The sequence below is a fragment of the Eptatretus burgeri genome, chromosome 13 (genome assembly GCF_056783735.1).
Source record: "Eptatretus burgeri isolate ZD-2024b chromosome 13, Ebu_testis_v1, whole genome shotgun sequence".
Lineage (NCBI taxonomy): Eukaryota > Metazoa > Chordata > Myxini > Myxiniformes > Myxinidae > Eptatretus > Eptatretus burgeri.
In genome coordinates this window covers 77,027,201-77,053,680 of record NC_140973.1, presented here as the reverse complement: position 1 = coordinate 77,053,680, position 26,480 = coordinate 77,027,201, and the positions used below count along the sequence as shown (strand labels likewise).

The window sequence follows — 26,480 nt, the reverse complement described above, 5'->3', positions numbered from 1 at the left end:
ATACATGGTGCGGACGAGAAGCTTAAAGTCGAAATTGAATTTTACGTTAATGAAGAGGCTCTGTCCGATGGGGTGCACGTATGCGTGACCCCTGAATGTGTGTGTGGAATGCCTGTGAATGAATGCTGTGAGCCCACACTCCAGACTTCGGCACCGGTATGTGTTGCCGAGGCCGAAGTCTGTGTGGGTACTCACGTGGCTTTCGGGAATGTAGCCCTGGAGTGCGAGGCGGTTGGTCAGTGTGCAGGCAAGGTTGAAGGTGTGGAATGTGAACACCTAACCTTGGAATGTGTGCAGCCTGCTGTGTGTGGGAGTCCTGAGCGTGAGATGAGTGGTGACGTAGGAGATAGGTTAGAGGTGCTGCATCCAGGAGTAGGCCTTTAGAAATTGGATTTTAATTTCTCTATCAGCCTCACAGGGACTATGGGGTAGAGCGCAGATGAGTAGCAAGTGGCACTGGTGTGTGTCTCTTGGTCTTCAAACCTCTCTGAGGACACGAGGGGTTTGGCTAGCTGAGTGGGGTTTATCTGTCTTCAGGGAGTTATGGAGAAGAGGGGGAGGCTGCTTCCCCGATTAGGGTTTACCTGATTTCCGTGAACCCTGGAGAAGAGGGGGGCGCTCCCCAGATTGGGGTTTACCTGACTTCCGCGAACCCTGGAGAAAAGGTGGTGGACCACAACCCCAATTGAGACGTGACCCCTTTTAGCCGTGGTGGAAAGGTGGCGGGGTCATGTAATGGGTAATGAGGGATTCGTTCCCTCACTCCCCTTCCAATGAGCCAAAGAAGCAGGCCATATTGGGATGTAAGAAATTTTGTTTGGAAATTTTATCGAAAGTGATTGCAAATTGAGAGATAACAGAAGGGATAAGAGTGGCACGAGTGGATTTTCGTTGTTATTAAAAAAAGAGTGGTGGAGGCAGTACAGGCAGAGCGTTAAACACACGTGAAACAAGTGGATGACAAAGAGTGGCTTATTTGAGGAAAGACTGAAATGCCTGGTTGGAGCCATGCAGAGGTTCCAGGGGCTGGTGAAGAGATTTTGATGTTACATTTAAATTGTTGGAAATAAATGATTGGGGCAGTATGGAGGAGGCCAGCGGATGATGGACGTAGTGACAAATTGATTGGGGTTTGATGAAAAAGTGTACCAGTTAAATTTGATGACCAATTGGGATCCAAGGGACTGGTGTGTTTTTGTTTTTACATAAACGTAAAAGGTGTTGGATGGTGTTGTGGACTGGGTGTGTGGCACTGTAGAATGAATGACTAAAGTGTTTGGGTGAATGGCATGATTGTGCAGATGAAGAGAGTGAGTGCGAACAACGTACCCTGTCGGTAGGAGTCTCCTAACCAAGTTAGTGTAGGTTAGGGGGACTTAGAGGATTTGACATGGATTCTGGCTGCTGTTCCATTGTGCAGGCAGACTGCTAGGGGTAGGTGCAGGCCAAGGTATGGTGGTACTGGCTGGGGGTGTGACATGGTATTGGAAGTTGGTGACTCGGGGAAATAGGGCACCAGGGCTTTGGGGGTTCCTGGCAGGTGAAGGCTGTCAGAGGTGCCAGGAGATCACGGTAGGTTCAGTGCCAGGAGAGCACGGTAGGTTCAGTGCCAGGAGAGCACGGTAGGTTCAGTGCCAGGAGAGCACGGTAGGTTCGGTGCTATGAGAGCACAGTATGGGTGCTATGAGAGCACAGTGTGGGTGCTAGGATGGCACAGTATGGGGGCAAGAGAGAGCCACCCCTTAGTTAGGAGCGCCAGAAGCACGCTCAGGTGAAACCCGAGGTCGCTGGGTATCCTCCACCCCCGATTGGAAGCAGGCAAAGAGGCCGAGTAGTCGTCACACCCCCCCAGCCAGCGAGTTATGCCAAGCACTACCGAATGGAAAAATACAAATAAGGGCCTTGCCCAGGTTTAATAGAATGGTAGTGTGCCAGGTCAGGAAAAATGGGTCATTAGGATCATTCTAGCCATAGCAGGGTTTGTTGCATTGTCTGGAGCTAAAAGTAAATGCTTAGGTTCGATGGACTCTCCTCCGCACCATTCATGTGTGACACCTGGTACGAGTAGTGCTGATGGGAAAATTTGTAACAAGGGCAAGGCTAGGTCACCCTCTCCAAGTGCCAGAGAGGCCACCAGTATGTCATAAGCACACACCCACGAAGATAACGTTGAGTAAGAAACACACCATCCTGTCTGTAAAAGAAAAGAAAAAAGAGAGAAAGAAAGAAAAAAAAGAGAACTTAACCAAAACAAGTCCTGCCATAGCAAGTCAGGCAAGGAAGGTTAAGGGTACACTCCATCTCACCTGGTCTGAGGTCATCACACCCACTTGCGTCCTCAAGAACGCCTCCAAACTGCATTTGCTTACCATCGATCTCACCGTGCCACCATTGCTGTGTCACCTGCTGTCCAATGCAGAGCTTGTTGTCTGCTGCTGCTTGTGAGTAGGCCATATGGGCCGAAGCATTTTGTGGGCCATTGAGGCCAAAGTGCTTTTGTGGGCCGTTGCGGCCGAAGATTCATGCCATTTTGTGGGCTCAGTTGGCCGAAAAACTCTTTGTGAGATTAGGCCACTGTGCCGACTGAACTCACCTGGTGAGAGGCCAATAAGGCCACGAAGTGAGTAAACCCTCAGGGGTGAATGGACAATACTGCCGAGAGGGGGGCGTGAAGGAGCGGACACATTAAAGAACTTTGAGCCTTTGAATGTTCTGCTCCGATGCAAATGTTGGTGTTAAAAGTAAAATTGAATGCCCTGCCATTCAAATCCATAATTAGAATGTTAAGTAATGTGCATAGAGTGTGAATTTGTATGTTAGATTGGTGACCCGACACACTAGGATAGGGACATGCCAATCTTACTGTAACACTTTGGTTTTTGGAGTCAAGTGCTTCCCATGTTGTGGGTTAGAGTAAATGGGAGATCTGTGCTGTATGTTAGACAGGGCCATTACCGTGGGCTGCCCCAGATGGAGGCTCGGGAGAGCCTCGGGAGAAAGGTGGGGGTAGTGTTACGGAAATGGCCCTTAGTATGCTATTAAATATATGATTAGCCCAGATCCCCCATTAAATGCATTTAGCCAGACTGTTCGGTAAAATGGACGTTACATGTGTGTTGGGAGGTGTAAGAGGCTGTTTATTGTCCATGCGGTGGTGGTGTACCAAGAGCTTCTTCTTCTTCCTTCCCCCCTCCGGACGAGGCCCCGCCCAGTCGGTTGAGAGGGAGTGGCCGAGAGAAGGAAGTGAAACTAATGGGAGGAGCCAGGGGGCTTCGAGGCGAGCGAACAAAGGAAAGGCAGTGTGGATTTGCGACGAAAGCGCCGAAGTGTGGTGCGATCAGCAGTAGGAGGAACTGAACTTGAGGGTCGAGTCTGCAATCTGCCGACGGAGTAACTGAGCCTGAGTGTTGAGTGAGGACTTCTGCTGTATAGAAACGAATAGTGGGAGGCTGCAATCTGCGTCGAAAAAGGAAATGCAGTGTTGGATCTGCCGGGAGAGAAGCTGAACCTGAGCGTGACGAGTCTACGATCGGCAGTGGTGAAACTGAGTGCTGAGGTGGGGCGCGATCGCCTTTCGTGAGGAGACATCGCCAGGTTCATCCGGAGTCCAGTGACGGAGCCTCTGACTGTCCCGACTCACTTCAAGGCTTGACGATGTCTTGGAATCCCATGGACCCAGCCTGCAGGAGCCAAACACCTCGATTTGGCTTTGTCTGGTGAACAGGCCAGGCCTGGACTTCTTTGCTGGACCTTGTGAGAAACCAGCTGAGACCCACCATCGATCTAATGGTCTTGTGCTGTCGACATTGCGTGGGGTCAGAACGCGCTGAGGAGGGCGTGCGCAAGCGGTGCCTTGAGAAGAAAGAGTACGGCGCCGCCATCTTGCCACGCGGCGTGCTCGAGCTTGGGGCTCAAATCCGTGGACATCGGCTTGTCACAAGCCACATTCGTGCTTTTGACACTTTCCTCTCGTCCATGAAACATCACCAAGTACTCTGTGTCTTGTCTGCATGCTGTCCATGTCTTGTCTGCACGTCGTTTAAGGCTTATCTCGTTAGAGTCCCCTTTGAAACCCATCATCCGTAGCTCCCTAGTTAAGAACGGGTTACAGATTAATTATAACATTGTTGTGAATGCTTTGCTTGTGTCGTGTTCCTCGATGTCCCCAATAAATCTGGCTGATTCGCATGAAGTTGCCGCTTTGAATCAATTCGTGCCGCGTCGAGGAACGATCCGCTCGATTTGGAAAAGGAAAAACGAAAATGGTTACAGACTGGTAGACTCCGCTCAGTCTCTGACAAAACCAGTCTGTAACCGGGGTCTATTCCCCCAGCTGGCAAGGTACAGGTGTATTTTGGTATCGTGGTTTGAGACACGTAACCCGTGAATTGTGCCGAACCAGCCGGCGTTATAAACCCGTAGACAGCGGTGGTGAGGGTGGCGCCGAATCTGTAACATTTGGCTGCCGAGAGTAGGGTGCGAAAAGCCATACTGGTTTCGGACAGTGATTGACGCACTCGTCCGAGCCCCCCCCCCCAACCCCCGGATCCGTAACAATACACACATTCATACATACATTCATTCAGACACACACGTTCATACACACACGTTTATACACACACATTCATACACACATATTCATACACACACACACACACATTCATACATTCATACACACACATTCCTACACACATACATTCATACACACACATTCAAACACACACATTCATAATGTTGTGGATTCTCGCCCGTCCGGCATGCGGGCGACCGCCTTTAGCTCAATTGCGGCCGCGTGCTCCCACCGAACGAGCAATCTCGTCGCAGCTTTCGGATCAACACCGAAACCCAGCTACAGGTATTTTTAACCACACCATAAACCAGCCAACTTCTGTCCACACGCTACAGGGTCGATCGCCGAATTGTCGATGTACCTAATTATTCGCGCAGACAGAAATGCAGGGAGTTTATACCTCAACGGAGCCTGCACGTAAACGAGCCGCTTTAAGCAGCTCGTTCCATTTGCGATTGCCGAGCGGTTTTATATCGCCAAGCCCCGTCAGACTAGATGTACGTTTAATCGGCTTATAATCAGCCAGCTAATTATTCCGAAAGCAATTATGGCAGTCAATGGAGGAAGGGACGCAACGAGCAGGTGACATTCATAAATGGGGAACATTTATTTGCACACGTAAGCAATGCAATGAATGGGAGTAGGGGACAAGACACGAGTAAAAACCTACAGCCAATGTCTATTTATTATGTACATGCACTTAATCAGTTCTACTTGGCAGACAAGGCGCCACAGACTTTCATACAAACCCCAAGAAAGAAAGAAAGAACCGGGCTCGTAAGCCTTTAATGTTCCTCAAAGCTGGGATGACCGAAGGAGTTCCGAGAGGCCGGGCAGGTTACCTCGTTGCCCTTGTGGCGACTCGATGGGTCTTTTGTTCGTGGGGGGCCCTCGGTATGCCTCTGTTCACCGGGGGGTGTCACCAAACGCGTCAGTCGCTTAAGCGGCTCGAGCAGCTTGGTGGGCGGCCCTCCTCGGTCACTTGGCCTTCCCCGCGGCCTGGGCGACGATGCTTCAGAGGAGCGAACGGGCCTTGCTCTTTTAGAGTTGATGCTCTTTAAGAGCCCGCTCACTCCTCAGCGTCGCTCGACCGACTCAGGGCCCGATCGCTCGGACCGTTACGTAGCTTGCTGGTGACTTCTCTCTGGCTGACGACTTCTCCCGTCTCCCGACTCCACTGCTGACTCCAACGGCCCAGCCCAACTCTTCTCTCAACTCCACTCAACTGCCTCCACCGACCAACAACGACCAACAACGCTCTCGGCATTGAAACGTGCCTTTTTATAGCCCCAAGGGGAGGGGTCGCTCTGGGCTTACCACCCAAAATCAGCGCCCTCCCTCCTTTCAACCTTTGAACCTTCACCCCCAGCTGGCTCCGCCCCTTTCGCCGTTCTGATCCGATTCTGCCGTCACATGCGGCCGTGGTTGAGATCACTTTCACAACGCAGCCGTGTTTGTGTTTGAGATCACTTTGCCACTGTCGAGGATGCCATCGTGTTTGTTTGTGGGGATGTTGTTTGTTGGTGAAAAGATTGCGGTGTTGTGCAGATGCTGGTGAGGAGAAGTTTGTTTGTTTGTTGAGATGTTGTTGTTTGTGGAGATGATGGTGAGGAGATGTTGGCGGTTGTGGAAAAGGTGGTGAGGAGATGTTGGCGGTTGTGGAAAAGGTGGCGAGGAGACGTTGGCGGCTGTGGAGAAGGTGGTGAGGAGATGTTGGTGGTTGTGGAGAAGGTGGTGAGGAGATGATTGTTTAAAATAAAAGACAGAAAAGAATAACACTACCTCAAAGGTTCACAGCCCGTTATACATCGGTGGGGAAATCTAACCTGGACACACACTTATCGACATAACTGATCTTCGGGGAACCTGAATGGTGATCTGTGAATTTCCACAACCGTAACAATACACACACCATACACACACATTCATACACACATACATTAATACATTCATATACATACATACATTCATATACACATACATTCATATACACATACATTCATATACACATACATTCATACATACATTAATACACACATACATACATACTGTTATGGTTACCAAATTCGCAAACCACCATTCAGGTCCCTTAGGTGAGATATCTCGGTAAGTATATGTGTAGTTAGGCCCAAACCCGTTGTCTAGAGGGAATAAATGTCATTCATGAGGGCTGCGACTCTTCAGGATAGCCGTTTTTCTTTTACTATCTTTATTTTGGACCAACCGCCATTATTACCACCACCAACCACGTCTCAACAGTCGTCACAACATCAACCACCCACCACAACGCCGCTTCACCACAACAGCCACGACCTTTCCCATCACACCTCGCAACCGTCGCATCGCCACCGTTCTTGCGCCGCTTGTGGGTACCGGTATTGGACTCGTGCAGGGCGCGCGCCGAACAGCGTGTACAAAACCATGGATTTTCCGCTCCAAAAACGGATCAAAAACGACTCACGCCCACTTTTGTTCCGTCCAATCGGTGAGCGAGGGGCGATTTGGCCCCGCCTCCAGGGCGTTGGAGGGCGGTCGCGAATGCAAATTCATGGATCAAAATGCATTCACGCCCACTTTTTCTCGGGCCAATGGGGAGCGAGGTGAAAGGTCGAAGGCAGGGGGTCAAAGGCGAAGCCACGGGGCTTATATAAGCGGCTGCGTTCGTCAGAAAAGGGTCGTCGTCGTCGTCGTGTGCGTTGGAGTTGAGTGCAGTTGGGAAGTTCGCAGGAGGAAGAGTTCGGAGTTGGAGTCGGAGCGAAGAGGACGGAGCTGTGGAGAGGTGGCGGCGGCGAAGGCAGACGAGGGGGTGCTCGCGTCGGTGCCGGGAGCTGCACACCAGGGAGGCCGACGTCGCGACCTGGTCGAGGTGGAGACGCTCGTCGCGGGACCCGAGACAGAGTAAAAATCCTCCTTTCCCCGAGCATCAGCAACCCCCTCCTGTTTCCCCCCGCGCTGAGATAGTGCGACCAAGGGGGCCCCCTTCCCACCCCCTACCAGACACTGTCCGCGAGGCCCGCGGAGTTGAGGCACCACCGCCGCTCCGCGTCTCATCACCAGACGGGTAGGCCCGACACGGTCTCGGCCCCAGGCCCGCCTACCCCCTCATCCTGGAGGGTGGTTCTCTTTTCTTTTGCTTTGGGAATGTGTGTTGTCGGCGCCGTCTGTGAAGTAAAATTGTATAAGTGTTGCCGTGTGCTCGCGTAATCGGTATTAGATCTGCATTGTCGCATTTGCTTTTTGTCGTCTTCTTTTCTATGTGCTTTTGGTGGAATTGTATATGTGTGCTTTCCGTTCATCGCGAATAAATGTGCTTTATGTTGAACCGTTTTCCCACTTCGCTTCGTCATTTCTTTCATTGAATCCCCATCTTGCTTCACGTAAAGGGTTGGTCCTGGGCTAAGACGCCCGATAATTAATCGAACCGTCGAGGCCGACGATAACACCGCTCGGTTATCCCGATAGTACGGAACGGATCGCTTAAGTGGCCCGTGTCCGAAGTCGACCTGCGGCGAGGTGCGATCGCCCGGTCTACCCTCCGTGTGGGTACTTAGGTAGGTCGAATTTGGCGAGCAACCCTATCCCACGCGGGGGCCGATTGGCTCGATCGCGGTGAGACCGAAAGGTCCACCCGTGACTGGTTCCCGGCGTTAGTCCGAGAGGGTCACGACTGGATTGTCCGTCCGTCCGGTGGGCGACGTGCCGCGATTCGAGTTACGTGGCCGTCAGCACGCCGGCGGGCGCGAATCCGTAACACTGGTGTCAGGTCGTGCGATATAAACTCATCGCCCTCCTCGCGGCACTGGTATTGGAGAACGGGAAAACGGGCTCTCCTGTCTCCAATTAAATTCACAGGAATCGGTCCAGGGGTGAGAGAAGCGACCCCCGATTCCCTCCAAATTACGAGCGATTCAAATTAACCCTTTAAGAGAAGCAAGATGGCGTCTCAAGGCGAGCGGGAGCCGGGGGTATTAGAAATGTATATGTGTAGTAGTGTAGAATCCATGGCTCAGGATGAAATACCCGTGCAGGAAATGTTGATTGTACAGGAAAACGAACTCGCCCAACTGAACCCAGAGGCCGAAATGGGTGCGGCAGCGGCCGCGGTGTATGACACCTCCCCTCCCCCTCTCCACCAAAACCTCCCGACCCCTGCCGAAACGGCTCACTCAAGCGCACCCGACATGGCCCAGCTATGCGCCATGCTGGCGGCAATGACAAACGAAATGAAAGGCATGAACGAAAAAATGGATACATTCACAAACGAAATAAAACGCATGAAAACTAAAATGGAAACAAACATGAAGGAAGAAACGAAAAAGCTCCGGGGGGAGACGCAGAACATGGGCCGATGCCTGCAGGCGGGCATGAAGGCCGTGACCAGGGAGCTGGGAATGGCGACTCCACGTGTGGGAGCAAACGAGCTGGAAGGGGGTGCAGCGGCTGACAGGCCCGCGGTGGAGGCGGGTAAGAAAATAATTCGGGAGACAAGAGACGAGGTGAAAGTAATTGCGAGGGAGAGAAAAGAACAATTAATACGGAAAGCAAGGATGAGGTACGCGGAGATCGTGAAAGAGCAAGGAGTGAAAAACAGGGAAGGACGGGAGCGACTTAAAGAGAAAGCAAGGTTGACCTACATAAAGATAAGGGAAAGACGCCAGAAAGAAGCAGAGACCAATAGACAAGAGGAGACGACAGAAAGAATAAAATGTATAGAGACAAGGGAGGTAAAGGGTGAAGAGGTGACCGAGTTGGCAGAGACACGGGAGATGGAAACGATAGAGGGAAGACTGCACGATGAAGACGGGGTAAGTGACGCACACACACACACGGAGGTAGTGGAGGATAATGAGGATGAGCTGGTGGACTGGGTGGAGGCCCAGTGCGAGCGGCTGGATGGCCTCCTCCAGGAACGAGGGGAGGGAGTGTGCCCCCTTGAGGCGAGTCACGACCAGGTGAGTTCGGTCGTGCTTTGCGAGGTTGAGGGGACGGGTGCTGTGGACAGGTGCACGGAGAGCTTGGGGGGTATAGAGGCCCCGGAGACCCTTGTGGGGACACGAATCCCCAGTGTGGTTGTCCCTGTGTGTGTGGTGCAAGGTGTGAGTGCGTCCCCGTGTGTGGAAGCGACCCCGTGTGTGAGTGGTGTGGTGGCGATGGTGCCGGAGTGCGTGCTTCCCAGCACGCCGTGTGTGGATGAGGCACCGTGTGTGAGAGAGGCCGTGTGTGTGGATGAAACGGCCAGTATGAGTGAGGCACCGCGGGTGAGTGCCCCCGCGTGTGTGAGTGAGGAACGGAGTATGGATGAGGCACCGCGGTTGAGTGCCCCCGCGTGTGTGAGTAAGGGACCGTGTGTGGATGAGGCACCGCGGGTGAGTGCCCTCGCGTGTGTGAGTGAGGCACGGAGTGTGGATGAGGCACCGCGGGTGAGTTCCCCCGCGTGTGTAAGTAGTATGGTTTGTGTGAGTAGTGAGGCACGCGTGAGTGAACGGCCGAGTGCAAGGGAGACAGTGTGTGTGAGAGAGCGGTATGAGAGGGAGATGTCGGTTGGCATGCGGGAGCACGCAGCCGCGTCTCCCGGTGTGAATGTGATGGAATGGACTGTGAGCGTCGTAACACGCAGGTGTGCGTGGGTTGAATGGCGACGACGACGACAGAGGAAAGAAAGCCGAGTAGCGGCTGTAGTTGTTTCGGGGACCGTGCCGGGTTCACCCAGCAGTGAGCACGAGGTTCGTGCTGTGCAACGCACGAGACCGCCATGTGCTCGCTTGCGAGAGTGAAGTCCCGGTCCGGAAACGCACGCGGTGGATTTGCCGATCCCGCGGACGGACAAAGTTTAGGCAGGTAAATGGATTTGGACCGGACGGGTTCTCCACGCGATCGTGTGTGTTAAGCTCCAACGGGCAAAGCACATGTGTTCGCGTGGGGAACCCCTCGAGACGTGGGGCTTGTGTTTTTTTTTTATGCGCACGGTGACGTCATGGCTGCACGTGTGGTTGGAATCCGGCAGGAGGGGTATCCCTGCCGGATGGTACCGTCCAAGGAGGGACGAGGAACACGTGCAGCTGCATGACGTCACGGGCAGGTGTAAACTGCGCGAGCTCTGAGTTTCCGCGCTGGTGCTGCGCATGTAGAAAAAAAAAAAAAGAGCAAGCCTCACTTTCGGGTGCACAGGATTCCTGGGCAAGGGGTGGAAGACCCCCTTACCTGGGCACAGGATGGAAACTAGTTAGGGGGAAGGGTTAGCTTAGCTAGACCGGCTCCATGGGGCAGGGGTAAGTCCTCATGGGGCCCGTGGAATGGATTAGTTAGAGGGATTGTAGTGAGATTTAGGTTGGGAAATTGATTAATGGGATTATTTGGAGACAGTGACTGACAGTGAGTGTGTAGAGGGGACGTAGTTGAGCTACGTAGTGTTAAAAGGAACGTGCTATAGTGTAAGGGACGACGTGGGAGCACGAGTTAGTTAGGGGAGGTAGTTAGAAGGATGGCAGAGTTCAGTGGTGTGTGTGTTGAAGAGTTGTTGGTGAGTGAATTGGAAGCATGTGCTTGGTGAGTGAGTGAGGCCAGCGGGTCTGTGTGTGTGGAGTGAATGGGGAATGCATGGTGCGATGAGTGATTGGGGGGAGGAGTGACTCCCGCCCAAGGGACCCCGGGGTCAGAGTAAAGTGAGTTAGCTGGGTTATTCAAATTGAAAAATGGAGGTCGTTTTGTTGTTGGTGGGAGTGTAGGCTCGAAACCCGTTTGGAGGGGTGCAGGAGCCCTGTTGACGGGCTTGGGATCGTGGCTGCGAAAGGTGAGTATCGCTGAGTGGGTACCCCGGGCACCAGGCTAGTCGGCCGTGGTAGGCCAAGGGCCCATGGGGGGCCGGGATAGCGTAGTGGGCACGGGTGCGCCTGCTTGGTGCGGGGGCCCGGAGCGCCATTGGCCGCGTGGGCAGTGTTGTGGGCACGGGTGACCCTCGGAAAGGGGCCCGGGAGGCCAGCCTGCCACGTGTGCGTTTCAGGGGAGGTGCCATGGGGGGCACTCCCCGGTGTTAGGGAGCTGGTAGGCTCGGAAGCAGTGTAGTGCCCGGGGGTGCCATCGTCGGAGAATTGGCAGAGGGTCGTGCCTGCCAAAGGGGGCCACGTGTCCCAGCCAGGAGACCGTGTGAGGGCACGGAGAGAAAATTGGGGGGCGAGGCCCGAAATTGTGAGGACACCAACACAGGCGACGGGAATCTGGGTTTATAGAACCAATAGTTTAAGCGAGAGGCGCTTGTTGAAAGCCCCGAGGTAGTTTAACAGTTAAATGGTTAGGGTAGATTAGGAGATGTACCCCTCCGCACCATCCATCCCCTCGCTGTCGTTGTGGGCCGCTGGACCCACTTTGTGTTAAGATCGCCGAACTCTGGGGAGGCCATTCTGAGGCTTCGTTGGGCCTCGACACAGGACGCTAGCTCTCCCTTATTCCCCTCCGGGAAGGGAACTTAGGGGTTGGGAGTAGGCTAGGTGACAGGATAGGTTAGCCGAACAAGGACAGTAAAGGGGGTTAGGGGACGATTTATAGTGGGGAAGTAAAATAAAAAAATAAGTTGGGGCTAAATTGGGGTTTGACAAATTAAGGGAGTGGGTATGTACAGTGACAGGCAAAGGCGATAGGTTGGGAGGGAGACAGGTAGGAAGGTCCGAGCCCGCCTTCCAAGTGGCCAGCACCACCGCACTCCCTCCACCAACCTCCACGGAACGGCAAAGGCTGGCCAACTTCATCTGCAGCTGCTGTGCTGCAAGGCCTGTGCCGGCTGGATCGTCTGCAGCTGCTGTGCTGCAAGGCCTGTGCCGGCCCACTTCATCTGCCGGCTGGCTGTTTTACTTCAAGGCCTGTGCCGGCCAGTTCATCTGCCGGCTGTGTTTGCCTGCAGCGGCCTTCTTCTGCGGGCTGTGTTTGCCTGCTGCCTTTGCCATGCCATGCCCACTGCCCATGTTCACCAGCCCCGTTCAATTTTTGCTCTGCCCCCCCCCCTGTTCATTTCCATGTGCGCCAGGATCCGCAAGGCAACAGTTTGCAAGCTGCGAGAACTGCCCTGTTGGCAGCTACAGCACGGGCCTGCAGTGGCGGCCCGTGCACCGTGTTTGTGTTCATCCACCCATTCGTTGTGTTCATTGCATGTGCCACTTGAGCTGGCACGGAGACTACGTTTGTGCAGCCCGTGCACCGTTGTGGTTCACTGCGTTCAGTTCAAAAGGGAAGGCCTTGGACTGCGTGTGAGCAGCCAGCCACGTTCCCTGTCACCTGCATTGTTTTGAGCCAGAGACTGCATGCGAGCAGCCTGGCTCCCTGCTAACTGCTTTCTTTTTGCAGAGTTCATTGATCCTGGGCCATGGTTTAGTGTAAAATTTGTAAGTTAAGGTTAAGATGTACTGTAAATATGAGTGTGCCCCCGGCATGTCTGTCCTAGCGCCGGCAATTTTATTTAAGTCGTCCGTGTGAGTGAGTTTGTTTAGGTAGTTACGCAGCCCTCAGGTTATTTATTTTGGGGACACGAATACCATGAATGTCGCACTCAGGGATCCGTAGGTAAAATGTACTAGGGGAAAACTACACATGATGGCACACGAGAATTTGACGACTCGGGACGAGTCTGTAAAAAGGGGAGGGGGTAGTGTTGTGGTTACCAAATTCGCAAACCACCATTCAGGTCCCTTAGGTGAGATATCTCGGTAAGTATATGTGTAGTTAGGCCCAAACCCGTTGTCTAGAGGGAATAAATGTCATTCATGAGGGCTGCCACTCTTCAGGATAGCCGTTTTTCTTTTACTATCTTTATTTTGGACCAACCGCCATTATTACCACCACCAACCACGTCTCAACAGTCGTCACAACATCAACCACCCACCACAACGCCGCTTCACCACAACAGCCACGACCTTTCCCGTCACACCTCGCAACCGTCGCATCGCCACCGTTCTTGCGCCGCTTGTGGGTACCGGTATTGGACTCGTGCAGGGCGCGCGCCGAATAGCGTGTACAAAACCATGGATTTTCCGCTCCAAAAACGGATCAAAAACGACTCACGCCCACTTTTGTTCCGTCCAATCGGTGAGCGAGGGGCGATTTGGCCCCGCCTCCAGGGCGTTGGAGGGCGGTCGCTATATGCAAATTCATGGATCAAAATGCATTCACGCCCACTTTTTCTCGGGCCAATGGGGAGCGAGGTGAAAGGTCAAAGGCGAAGCCACGGGGCTTATATAAGCGGCTGCGTTCGTCAGAAAAGGGTCGTCGTCGTGTGCGTTGGAGTTGAGTGCAGTTGGGAAGTTCGCAGGAGGAAGAGTTCGGAGTTGGAGTCGGAGCGAAGAGGACGGAGCTGTGGAGAGGCGGCGGCGGCGAAGGCAGACGAGGGGGTGCTCGCGTCGGTGCCGGGAGCTGCACACCAGGGAGGCCGACGGCGCGACCTGGTCGAGGTGGAGACGCTCGTCGCGGGACCCGAGACAGAGTAAAAATCCTCCTTTCCCCGAGCATCAGCAACCCCCTCCTGTTTCCCCCCGCGCTGAGATAGTGCGACCAAGGGGGCCCCCTTCCCACCCCCTACCAGACACTGTCCGCGAGGCCCGCGGAGTTGAGGCACCACCGCCGCTCCGCGTCTCATCACCAGACGGGTAGGCCCGACACGGTCTCGGCCCCAGGCCCGCCTACCCCCTCATCCTGGAGGGTGGTTCTCTTTTCTTTTGCTTTGGGAATGTGTGTTGTCGGCGCCATCTGTGAAGTAAAATTGTATAAGTGTTGCCGTGTGCTCGCGTAATCGGTATTAGATCTGCATTGTCGCATTTGCTTTTTGTCGTCTTCTTTTCTATGTGCTTTTGGTGGAATTGTATATGTGTGCTTTCCGTTCATCGCGAATAAATGTGCTTTATGTTGAACCGTTTTCCCGCTTCGCTTCGTCATTTCTTTCATTGAATCCCCATCTTGCTTCACGTAAAGGGTTGGTCCTGGGCTAAGACGCCCGATAATTAATCGAACCGTTGAGGCCGACGAATAACACCGCTCAGTTATCCCGATAGTACGGAACGGATCGCTTAAATGGCCCGTGTCCGAAGTCGACCTGCGGCGAGGTGCGATCGCCCGGTCTACCCTCCGTGTGGGTACTTGGGTAGGTCGAATTTGGCGAGCAACCCTATCCCACGCGGGGGCCGATTGGCTCGATCGCGGTGAGACCGAAAGGTCCACCCGTGACTGGTTCCCGGCGTTAGTCCGAGAGGGTCACGACTGGATTGTCCGTCCGGTGGGCGACGTGCCGCGATTCGAGTTACGTGGCCGTCAGCACGCCGGCGGGCGCGAATCCGTAACAATACATTAATACACACATACATTCATACATTCATATACACCTACATTCATATACACATACATTCATACATACATTAATACACACATACACACATACATTCATATACACATACATTCATACATTCATATACACATACATTCATGCATTCATACATTCATACACACATTCATACATACAAACATTCATACACACATACATTCATACACACATTCATATACACACATTCATATACACATATACTCATATATACACACACATTCATATATACACACATACATTCATATACACACGCATCCACACACACATATTCATATACACACATTCATACACATACATTCATATACACACATTCATTCATATACACACACATTCATATACACATACATTCATACACACATGCATTCATACACACATTCATACACGCACATTCATACACACATTCATGTACAAATACATTCATATACACACATTCATACATACACATTCATGTACACACATTCATACACAAACATTCATATACACACACATTCATATACATACACATTCATACACACATTCATATACACACATTCATATACACATATACTCATATATATATACACACACATTCATATATACACACATACATTCATATACACACGCATCCTCCACACACACATATTCATATACACACATTCATACACATACATTCATATACACACATTCATTCATATACACACACATTCATATACACATACATTCATACACACATGCATTCATACACACATTCATACACGCACATTCATACACACATTCATGTACAAATACCTTCATAGACACACATTCATACATACACATTCATGTACACACATTCATACACAAACATTCATATACACACACATTCATATACATACACATTCATACACACATTCATACACACAAACATTCATACATACACATTGATACATACACATTCATACACACACATTCATACATACACAGTCATATACACAAACATTCATATACACACACATTCATACACACACATTCATACACACACATTCATACACATTCATACACAAACATTCATACATACACATTCATATACACATAAATTCATATACACATACATTCATACATACACATTCATACATTCACATTCAAACATACACATTCATATTCACATACATTCATACACACACATTCATATACATACACATTCACACGTACACATTCACATTCACTCATATACACACATTCATATACTCATACATTCATAAATACACATTCATATACACAAACATTCATATACATCCACATTCATACATACACATTCATATACACACACATTCATACACACATACATTCATACACACACATTCATACACACATTCATATACATACACATTCACACATACACATTCACATACACATTCATTCATATATACACATTCATATACACACATTCATATACTCATACATTCATACATACACATTCATATACACAAACATTCATATACATCCACATTCATACATACACACACATTCATACACATTCATATACACATACATTCATATACACATACATTCATACAGACACATTCATACATACACATTCATACACACATTCAAACATACACATTCATACATTCACATTCATACATACACATTCATACACACACATCTATATTCACATACATTCATACATACACATTCATACATACACATACATTCATATACACATACATTCATACACACACATTCATACACACACACATTCATACACACACATTCATACACACATCCATTCATATACACACATTCATATACACACACTCATACATTCATATACACATACATATACACATACATATATACACACATTCATATACACATACATTCATTCATATACACATTCACATTCATATACACACATTCATATACACATACATTCATACACACATTCATATACACACATTCATATACACATCCATTCATATACACACATTCATATACACACACTCATACATTCATATACATATACACATACATATACACACACATTCATACACACATACATTCATATACACATACATTCATTCATATACACATTCACATTCATATACACACATTCATATACACATACATTCATACACACATTCATATACACACATTCATATACACACACATTCATACACACATACATTCATACACACACATTCATACACACATTCATATACATACACATTCACACATACACATTCACATACACATTCATTCATATATACACATTCATATACACACATTCATATACTCATACATTCATACATACACATTCATATACACAAACATTCATATACATCCACATTCATGCATACACACACATTCATACACATTCATATACACATACATTCATATACACATACATTCATACAGACACATTCATACATACACATTCATACACACATTCAAACATACACATTCATACATTCACATTCATACATACACATTCATACACACACACACACACACACATCTATATTCACATGCATTCATACATACACATACATTCAGATACACATACATTCATATACACATACATTCATACACACACACTCATACACACACATTCATACACACACATTCATACACACATTCATACACACATTCATATACACATACATTCATTCATATACACATACATTAATTCATACACATACATTCATTCATACACACACATACATTCATACACACATTCATATACACACATTCATATACACACACATTCATACACACATACATTCATATACACACATTCATGTACAAATACATTCATATACACACATTCATGTACAAATACATTCATATACACACATTCATACACATACATTCATATACACCAACATTCATATACACCAACATTCATACACAAACATTCATACACACACATTCATAAACACACATTCATACACACAAACATTCATACATACACATTCATATACACACACATTCATATACACATACATTCCTACATACACATTCATGCATACACATTCATATACATACATTCATACACACACATTCATACACACACATTCATACATACACACACACACACACACACACACACACACACACACACACACACACACACACACACACACACACTTCGTGTCTCGTGTAGTTACAACCATTATTCACACAATCATGACGGGATGGTTTCACATGATCATTTCTCGTGACTACCCCTAACTTGTTGACGTCCTTTTTCCAGGAACATCCCGACATCGTTTGACATTCTTACCTCCGTCACCGAAGGTGAATGAAGGCGTTTATGTTTTCACCCCTCTCTGTCTGTCTGTGTGCAAGACATCTCAAAAAGTTGTGGACGGATCCAAATGAAATTTGGTGGACAGGTTGGGACAGGTTGAGTGCGTGACAAGGACGAACTGATTACATTTTGGTGAAGATCCGGATCCGACTACGAGAATTATTTAATTTACATAGTGATGCTTCACCATTGTGAGATCGGGCCAAAAATGATACGGTACTGTCCCGTGGTAGATTCCACGAATCATGATGGCAGACAAATTGTGTAATCACCAGGACCCATATATGCTTGGTGTTGGCTTAATGGTTGGGGTGGTGGGCTTTGGATCCTCGGGTCCTGAGTTGAAATCCCGCTCAGCCGTTGAATTAATACCAGGTGGGGTTAACTCTGCCTGTCATCCTTCCGAAGTCTGTAAAATGAGCGCCAGCAAGCTGGTATCCTGCGTCGGAGTGGCGACCCGTCCAGGATTGTACCCAATAGCCAAGGAGACTGCTTAGGCAACCACAACGCTCCGCACAGAGTATGGTCCCAATCCCCTCCCCCTCCCCCACCCCCCAGGGCCCATATATACCCAGCTCGTGCTCACATATTTTCCCGATAAACAAACAAACGTTTATAGGGACAGACGTAAGCAAACAGGACGACATAGCGTTGGAAGTTTCACAACACCACCTATCCCATTTCCCCTTCTCAATTCCCTCCCGGTCTCGTTTTATCCTTTTTCCTCCTCTCACCCTTTTACTCTTGCCTCTCACTAGTGATTCCTCCCTTGGTGGCTTGTTTGCTGTGCCGAGAAGGTTGGTGTGTGTTTTACTTTTTCTTCGTCTCACAATGGGATGTGAACGGTTATCGTTTAATTTGAACTGCTATTTCAATCACTTGTATGCGGCAGATGATAAACTGTTCATTTTAGACCTCGTGATTAAATTGGGCGACTGGGTGGGTCTCACTTTGTTCTGCCTTTATAAACTGTTTTACCTTCACATTATCACGTCATTAACAGGACTGCCTTGAAGTCCATGAATACAAAGATATTTCACTGTTGTTGTAATAGGGGATCTTATTTAGATATTTCACTTGTAATCGATAATTCAAAAAGTGTGTGTGTGTGTGTGTGTGTGTGTGTGTGTGTGTGTGTGTGTGTGTGTGTGTGTGTGTGTGTGTGTGTGTGTGTGTGTGTGTGTGTGTGTGTGTGTGTGTGTGTGTGTTCAGTATGCACTCCTAAACCACTGTAAAAATTTGTTGAAAACTAGTGGTTATACTCTGAGTGCGCAAGTGAAGGTTTTAAGTTGTGAAAAAAGTTAGTTGTCCCCAAGGTTCAGATTTGAGGGAAGGACTCCAGTTATCTCGATTTAAAGATAAAAGGCATAGGTATGGGGGAGGACCTCACTTATCTCGATGTAAATATGTAAGGCATAGATTGGTATGGGGGAGGACCTCACTTATCTCGATGTAAATATGTAAAGCATAGATAGGTATGGGGGAGGACCTCACTTATCTTGATGTAAATATGTAAGGCATAGGTATGGGGGAGGACCTCACTTATCTCTGTAAATATGTAAGGCATAGGTATGGGGGAGGACCCCACTTATGGGTGGTGGCTAATATTTTGAGGCAAGCCCTCAAGGCAACCTGGGATGTGCTCCAAGGAACCGAAGAAATGGTACTCTGCCCTAGCAAAATGTGCAACATGACCTGGGTGCCCACACACTGGAATTACTGCCTAGAAACTCCGTGACATTGAATTTGCTGCTTCGTTGTTTTGTTTTTTTTGGAAATAGGTGTGCAAGGTTGTCCAAGTTTAGCATTCCCTTCTGAGCCTCGAGTTTATTATGCTGGGATCATAGTTGTATCCCATGACCCATCCAGGATTGTAACACTCGCCAGCTGCACAGAGCATCGTGTGCAAGAAAAAGAAGAAGACCCCAGGTTCAAATCCACCTTATATATACAATCGAATTTTACGAGCGGGTACCCGCGGAATTTCTGCGTAATGTAAAATGTGACTTCAACAGATGATGTTCCCTGTCAGCTTGTTGCACTGTCTCTCGGTCGCCGGTAGTCAGGCCGTGTTGTCTTCCAGACATCCTTAGTCTCCATCAGTTCCGTGGAATTGCCACTCTCGAGTGATTGTGAGGATGCTAATTGTGTGAATAAATTATCTGAAATTAATTATCTTCTTCATGATGCATAAATACATCGTTAATATTAAATATCGATGAAACAATGTTTAATTCACATTCTCATGCGATTCTGTCATCTCACAATATTTTACATTCTGACAGACGGACAGATGTGACGAGCGTATTATTATACAAGTATGGACGAGCCGTGCCTACCTGTCACTTTGCTGACAGGTTTAATAAAAAGACATCATGTTGTACTTCACAAACCTGTTGTATGTCTTTCTGTGATTCACAATAAGGATGTAAAATGAAGTGAGACATGAAAAAAGGATACCGTAGACCCTAGACATTTGCGGCTTCGACATTCATGGACCCCGCGTATTCGTGGTTTATTCAATGTGACCTGGTTCTACACACGCGGCCTGTTATTCACATATTGGCAATTTATTATTATTATTATTTGTTATTTTCACTTTATAACTGGTCTCCTATACCTGCCACTCCTGATATTAATTCAGGTTGGGAATTCTTACCCAGAATCCTGCTTTGTCTTATGCACAGATTCATCCCATCTCATCTTCAGATATCTTACCCACCCTCTTACCCTTGGTACTCTGAATCCTGGGGTGAGGCAGTTGCTTCAAAAGAATTTGCATTCTGCACCTGGCAGGCAAATCCAACCAAAGGCAACCGCAGATCATTCCACAAAGCTCCCAACAAGTGTGTGTACTCTCAGGAGAGGCCAAAAACAACATCTGTCCAATCTCAAGAATGAGCTTTCAAACTTGTCTCCTTCCTCCAAAACCTGGTGGTGCCTTGTCATGCCTTTCTCTGGAGCATGCTCCCCTTCCATAACTTCCCTCACTTCAAATGGCACCACAGCCGAATCTACTCATGAAAAGACCGAATGCCTCAATTCTGTGTTTGCTTCCAAATCTCGTCTCTAATCCCTCTGTCTTTTTTTTACCCATCCTTTCCAATCATACCCAACTTCTCCTGAATTCGGTGTCTTTTACAACTGAGAAGGTGGAAATGATTCTGGCAACCTTCAACTCTGACTCTGCAACTGGACAAGACAGCATCAGCTCACATGTCCGAATAATAAATGCTCTGCTGCTCTTGCATTTCCTCTTTATGTCCTTTTCACCCTGTCATATACCATAGGTCATCTTCCATTTGCTTGGAAATCAGCCAACATCACTGCTTTAAATTTTTTAAAAGGTGCAAAAACGGATCCCCTTGACAACAGACCAATTAGCTTATTTCCAATCATCAGCAAGGTCATGGAATCCATCATCACAGTTGACATAAAATCATTCCTTTTCTCCAACAGCCTCATCTCAGATCATCAATTCAGATTCGGACCTGGTCACTCTACCTTGAACATGCTGCTTCTACTTTCCCAACAATGGCGGAGGCCCTCATTATCAGTTGTGAGATTAGGGCCGTCTCTGGACATATCTCGAGCTTTTGATACAGTCTGGCATCCCGCCATGCTCTCCCAGACTGTCTGCCTATGGAATCCAAGGCAAACTCCACTCTTGGATTACTGACTTCCTCCACTGTTGCAGTCAACATGTGGCTCTCAACAGAACTCTTTCATCTCCTTTCCCTGTCAAGGCTGGAGTACCCCAAGGCAGTGTTCAAGGCCCTATATTTTTCCTAAACTTCATCAATGACTCTCTGACTCTCTGTAAATCCTCTTTATCTCTTTGCTGATGACTCCACTCTCTGCCGTGACATCTCTCATCCTTTTGACAGACACGCAGCAGCCTCTCTCTCCTCTCCTCAGACCTGCCAGGATATGTGTACACAGCCCTTTCCTCTGGATATTCTGAGATTTTAAACCCCTTCTTACGATCTCGGTTGTATTACAAATAATGTGCATATTGGAGAGAATTTTAAGATTAAAATGTAAGTTTTTGTTTTTTCAAAAGTTTTTGCACTTTCCTGCCTTTGAGGAGAAGAAACTCTTCAACGACACAATATCTGTATTTAAGTCACGAAGCTGCGCACTGTGTACAGATCACTGGTGGCATGCATGGACACTCTATAAGCTGTGTCAGATTTCACTATTTTAATCTGAGCAAGATGTCCAAACTTGGAACTTTACAAACGTCATCATTTTCAATGCTGATCCGTGATGTTAGTTTATAACCAGAGTGGAGGCCGAGTTGGGAAGTTTTTTTTTCATAAAATGGATTTATTGAAATCAAAGGTTCTTTCAACGAGTTGACATTGCAAATTTTTCATTCAATCGTGACTTCACCCGTGATCCGATGCTAAAGCAATTTCCTAAAATGTTCTACTTTTGCAAATAACTAATAAACTCATTGAGTGATGACAGAAATATTAAAACCTCAACAAAGGTACAAACTACAACGGCAATTGGTAGAGCACATACCTCTCAACAGTTTACCTTTTGTATCCCACTGATAGGGGAGCCTGGTGTTGGCGTAGTGGTTCGGGTGGCTGGCTTGGTATCCTAAGGTCCTGAGTTCGAGCCCCGTTGGCTGCTGAATTAACACCAGGGGGTTGACTCAGCCTGTCATCCTTCCGAGGTCGGCGAAATGAGTACCAGTGCCCTGGTCCCGGTGTATGCCCCGGTTAGAATAGGTGTACCATATCCCTGTGTGTCGTAAGAGGCGACAATGGTTGGTGTCAGGAAGGGCATCCATCCAGCCATAAAAAAAACATTTTCTCAAGAAACGCTAACCCCTGCTCAGCAGGGGAAAATGGCTGGAAAAACAGCTGTATCCCACTGATAGGTTAGATCTGCATCCGCACCGTAACCACAATCTAATCGGCTTGTTCTTGTCAACTACCCAACTCATCCACCAAGTTTCATCCGAATCTGTGCACAGCTTTTTGAGATATCGTGCTCTCTATTAGTTTAGCCCGATCTCTCAATGGTGAAGAATCACTTTAAAAATTATCATTTCCAGATGCAGATCTTCACAAAAATCTAGCCAGTTTGTCCTTATCACGAACCTAACCTGTCTACCCGATTTGGCTGAATCCTTTCATAACTTTTTGAGATATGTTCACAGACAAACAGGAATGAAAACATCATCTCAGCCCACCTTCGGTGGCGGAGGTAACAAATAGTTGGGGCCACCTAGTAAAACACTGCCAAACAGGGGCTTACTGCTTTCTCCTTGGTGGTCCTTCCATCTTCTGCCGTGTCTCCTCTGGTTTTTCTCCCCTGCCCTTGAAACCATCTGCTCCTTCTCATTTCTACCAGGACGGTCGCAATGATCCAGGAACACTCTCCTTGTCCAAGACTCTCCTTTCAATCCAGGAACACTCTCCTTTCAAAGTCCAAGATATCTGCTCACCTTCATTCCTTTGACCCAATATCCCACCTGTGGAATAGCCTTCATGTGTCTGTCCAATCATGTTTCTCCCTCCACTGCTTGAAGGTTCCAGTTCATCATCATCTCCCATGTGCATTGATCTCATCATCTTTTATGTCCATTTCACATCATCATCTTCTCCCATGTGCATTCATGATGTTTTTTTTAATTCCTGATAACCTCCTGATATTTCTTACAGATCATGTTTGTACATCCATCAAATGTCCATTTCCTTTTTGTCAAAAGAATCCCCCTCAAACTTGTTTATACCTCCATGAGCCTGGACCTGCATTAAATTTAAGTAGTATATTTAATTTGGAACGTTTCCTCTTCAATTAACTTTGGGATAAGAATGCTAGATTCTCATGTACATGTGACTTGTGAATGTCTGCAGCTGGAGAGGAACCCAAGTAAGGTTTGGAAGAGCAAATGGCTAACCTTGTGCAGCTTTTCTTGGTTGCTTTATGCAGCTTTGTTTGGCTGGAAGAGCATGAGAGTTGATATATATATATATATATATATATATATATATATATATATATATATATATATATATATATATATATATATATATATATATATATATACATATATATATATATATATATATATATATATATATATATATATATATATATATATATATATATATATATATATATATATATATATATATGTATATATATATATATATATATATATATATATATATATATATATATATATATATATATATATATATATATATATATATATATATATATATATATATATATATATATATATATATATATATATATATATATATATATATATATATATATATATATACATATATATATATATATACATATATATATATATATATATATATATATATATATATATATATATATATATATATATACATATATATATATATATATATATATATATATATATATATATATATATATATATATATATATATATATATATATATATATATATATATATATATATATATATATATATATATATATATATATATATATATATATATATATATATATATATATATATATATATATATATACATATACATATACATATACATATATATATATATATATATATATATATATATATATATATATATATATATATTGTTGCGGCCATGGGTACCAAGATACCAGCTTGTCACTCAGTGGGATAAATCCCCGGTTGTCCTCGGTAGAGCCGGATCTGGGGCCACCACTCACAATTAACGTTGTGGTATGGTGGGTTGTTTTAGAACCACGAACGCCACCCAGTCAACCACGAGTTCCAGTGCCCATCGTCTAATTATTCCGTTTAACTTGAGGTCACGTGGTTGCCTGAGCGGGGAGCGCGCCCTCGGCAAAGCACCAATGTTATCTCGATTAGATTTTAATTAGGGTGGCCGAGCGTTTTAACCGCTGGTGCATGCCGACTTTTTGTTCAAATCTGTGGTAATTACCTCCCAGTCTATCTCGGTTCGAACAATGCTGGACCAATGGAAGGAAAGGACAAACACGGACAGGTTGGAAATCGACAAATAATTTATTAGTAATAAAATAAGCAAATAAAAAGAACTTTTTATTTGCTGAGGTAAATAAAGAATGAATTTCAAAGCAAAATCAATCAAAATGTCAGGTCAGGTCAGGTATGGGAGCATGTGCCAGAACAGCGCGTCGCTGCGTCCACTTTCCGCCGGTACTCCAGGGGCCTCCGTCTGGCCATCCCCCAGACAGATGCCAGGCCCATCCCCATCTCCTTGAGATGATGGTCAACCTGCTGCAACCACGAGGCATGTGGTCGGCCCACTGGCCTCCTCCACTCATGAGACTCCCTCGCTGAGAGAATCTGGTGAGCAGGATCAGCATCAGGAAAACGAGCCACATGTCCATACAGCCGCAACTGACACTCACGGACTATGCAGGTAACAAATCTCATCCGAGTCTCTCTCAGCAACCGCTCGTTGGACACAAAATCCGACCAGCGATAGCCAAGGATTCTACGAAGAGACCTGGTACCAAAGGAATTAAGTCTCCGTCTCAGATCCTTGGTCAGAGTCCAAGTCTCGCATCCATAGAGCAAGTCTAGAAGTACCAAGGACTTTCGTCCTCCCGCACAGGTACCGGCAGCGCCACACCCCATGATCCAGTGAATCCATGACTCCCTAGGCCCGACCCAGACGTCTATTGACCTCTGACTCACAGCCAGCAGAAACATGAATATCACTGCCAAGGTAAGTGAATCTCTCCACGACCTCAACATCTTCACCACAAACAGACACAGACAGGACAGCAGCATCCAAGATGTCACCGAAAGCCTGGATCTTAGTTTTGACCCAAGAAACCCGTAATCCCATCGGCTCCGACTCCTCATTCAGCACCTCGAGGGCCCCCAAAAGGATATCTAAAGTCTCCGCAAAGATGACTGCATCATCTGCAAAATCAAGGTCCGAGATCTTGACATTCCCAAACGATGCACCGCAGCTTGATCTCTCCGACATCCTCCCTAAAATCCAGTCCATACAAGTGCTGAAAAGTGTGGGGGCCAGTACACACCTCTGACGAACTCCAGTAACAACTGGAAATAAGTTAGAGATGGTACCACCACACTTCACAGCACTCTCAGTACCAGAGTAGAGTTCAGACATCAGATCGATCAGTTTTGGTGGCACCCCACGAAGACCAAGAATCCTCCAGAGGACATCCCGATTCACTGAATCGAACGCTTTACAGAGATCAACATAGGCTGCAAGCAGCCCCTGCCGAAACTCTCGTCTGCGTTCGGT

At 47.0% G+C, this 26,480-nt stretch overlaps 1 protein-coding gene across 4 annotated transcripts in view; it reads left to right on the top strand.

Moving 5' to 3' along the window:
• Nucleotides 1-26,480, top strand: part of LOC147014838 (sodium- and chloride-dependent creatine transporter 1-like) — a 121,864-nt gene that overhangs the window by 9,329 nt on the left and 86,055 nt on the right. The window contains exon 2 of one of the 4 annotated variants that reach the window (XM_085853205.1): nucleotides 18,142-18,185. The gene's annotated coding sequence lies outside the window, so the exon portion shown is untranslated. Of the gene's footprint in view, nucleotides 1-18,141; nucleotides 18,186-18,816; nucleotides 19,000-20,103; nucleotides 20,128-26,480 lie in introns of those variants that run through there. The other 3 variants (XM_085853206.1, XM_085853204.1, XM_085853207.1) reach the window with 3 other exon arrangements.